Below are 2,405 nucleotides of genomic sequence, written 5' to 3'. Positions count from 1 at the left end.
CTCGGTGGCACCCCTGAAAAGGACATCAAGGCTCTCTTTTCCACTTCCTCCATGTACAGGTTTGCAAGAATAGGAGAAACTGGGGATCCCATGGCACACCCATGTTTCTGCCTATAATATTGCCCCCCATACGTGAAGAAGGTTGACTCCAGGCACAGTTTGAGGAGTTGGTACACTTTTTCTGTGGAAAGTGTGGTTCTCCTCATAGTAGTACAATTCATTGCAAAAAAATGTATATTAAATATAAATAACTAGTTCATTTTAGCTTCAGCATGACCGCAATGCAAACAAATATCGCAAAATGCTAATAGTGTATTTCTTTTTATTCAGACTACGCTGTGTAAATTCAAACGGCATCATTTATAACAAGGGAAGAAATGGAGAGATTTATTCATTTCAAGATGAATAAAAAAAGGAATTGCGGTGTTTGAACTTAAACATATGCCTCGCCGATCAACTGTCATCAGCAAAAAAGTTCACTCTGAAAACAGACTGTGTTTAAATGTTTCAGGTTAGACCACTGGAGATAATCACCAGAAGCAGCTTCCTGAAACAGTAATAAAATAAACACTTATAGATGATTGTGTTGTGGCCACACGGCCATGAAGTTGAAGTTCTTACCTTCCGGTGCTTTCAATACTGTGAGATTGATCGACTGATTCATTCTAGGTACCTCCACCAGTGATAACAGCAAACACTGTAGTATTTTAACCTAACGGCACATCATAGAAAATGTCAAGGCTTCCCCGAATGGCAAAGTGTGAAGTGGTTAAACCAGACGGAGAGGGATCAGTGTGCACCTCATCTACCTCACACTGCACAGTTATTCTCAAATTTCTCTTGTTTTCACTTCAGTGCTCCCGACTGACAAACCCTCTGCTCTTGCAGCTTTCTATTGTCAAACACAGCCAAAGCCATGTCTCCCCAATTAGAGGAATAGCAGCTTTGGAAAGCCTTCCTGCAACATTTTTTTTTTCTCTGCATTTCAGTCTCAGTAACAGTTTGGATGTGCCAGCTCTTAGGACTGTCATATTAGGTACAGTCTGCCAAGAAAATGTGTGAGTTGCAGGAAGTGTAATGGCCAATAATTTGAACAGTGCTGTCCACAAATAATTGTGGCAAGAATAGCCTGTGTGTAGAGTATAGCCACCATTTTCAATGACTGCATTCACGAGTCATTAGTACTTGAATACCATCTTGATTTTATAATGACAGCTAGTTCTGAAACCTGTGACTTGTCAGATATATGATGTAAATGTACTTAATAAGCTGGTGGACAGGTGTATTTTGGCCAAGGGACAGAAATATGCTGAACAACTGATATCAGGGATTTATAACAAAGCTGAAATTCTACCATTATATGATGTTTGACAGTGAGTGATAATGAAGTATATTATACCACAAAGTAACRACTCAAAACCAAGGTTGAACAAGACAATATAACGTATTACTATATAAATTGATAAATTGAGAAGATGGCATTACTATCTAAAAATAAAAACATTATTTTTCATAATACCTTTATTTCTTGGGACACTGTATCATCTTTCACATTTTATTTCAATACAACAGTCAACTTTTTTTATATTTTATTTAATCACTGCATGAGTGAAACAAACATAATGCTAATGTAGGTTTATTTTGGAATCACTCAACTTCTCCAGTTGTGAGAYTTTTATGATTTTCACTTTTACTTAGTTCAAACAATAGTTCAAGAAAAACAGTTTTCATCAAGCACTTCAGTTTCCTCTCACAGTTTAAAAGCATTCAGATTAGGTTATTTTTGTGACCAAAGTGCATTTAGGTGTGAGTGTTAAATCAATTATACCACTCTGGTGCAGGCATGACGTCTTTAGTCACAATATGTCAGAGTTTCTTTGTTTTTTTGTTTCTAATTTTATTTTTATTTTATTTTTTAAGTCAGGCATTTTTGCTTCATATTTTATAGTTTTGTTTCATACCTTTGTCATGTTCACCAAAGCATTAAATGTTGCAAGGTTAAATGTTGAAGCGTATGTCTACTATGTATGATRAACTGGAGACTATTATTGTCCAATTAGATTGGCATTTTCATCATACAAACCTTATAATCATTCTGTGACCAGACATTATTCACACACTGAATATGCAGAGTATATCATAGTAAAATGCACTGAACATTTACTAATTTGTGTATACAAAACTCACAGTGAATAATATTCTGCAGATCCGTATATGTTTTGCTGGACAACAAAGCCCAGTGATACAGCGGGTAAAATAAGTATTGAACACGTCACCATTTTTCTCAGTAAATATATTAGTAGAGGTGCTAATGACATGAAAATTTCACCAGATGTTGGTAACAACCCAAGTGATCCATACATACAAAGAAATCAAACCATAAATGTCCAGAAATGAAGTTATTT

The sequence above is a fragment of the Austrofundulus limnaeus genome, unplaced genomic scaffold (assembly GCF_001266775.1).
Source record: "Austrofundulus limnaeus strain Quisiro unplaced genomic scaffold, Austrofundulus_limnaeus-1.0 Scaffold146, whole genome shotgun sequence".
Classification (NCBI taxonomy): Eukaryota; Metazoa; Chordata; class Actinopteri; order Cyprinodontiformes; family Rivulidae; genus Austrofundulus; species Austrofundulus limnaeus.
This window is presented reverse-complemented; position numbering follows the sequence as displayed.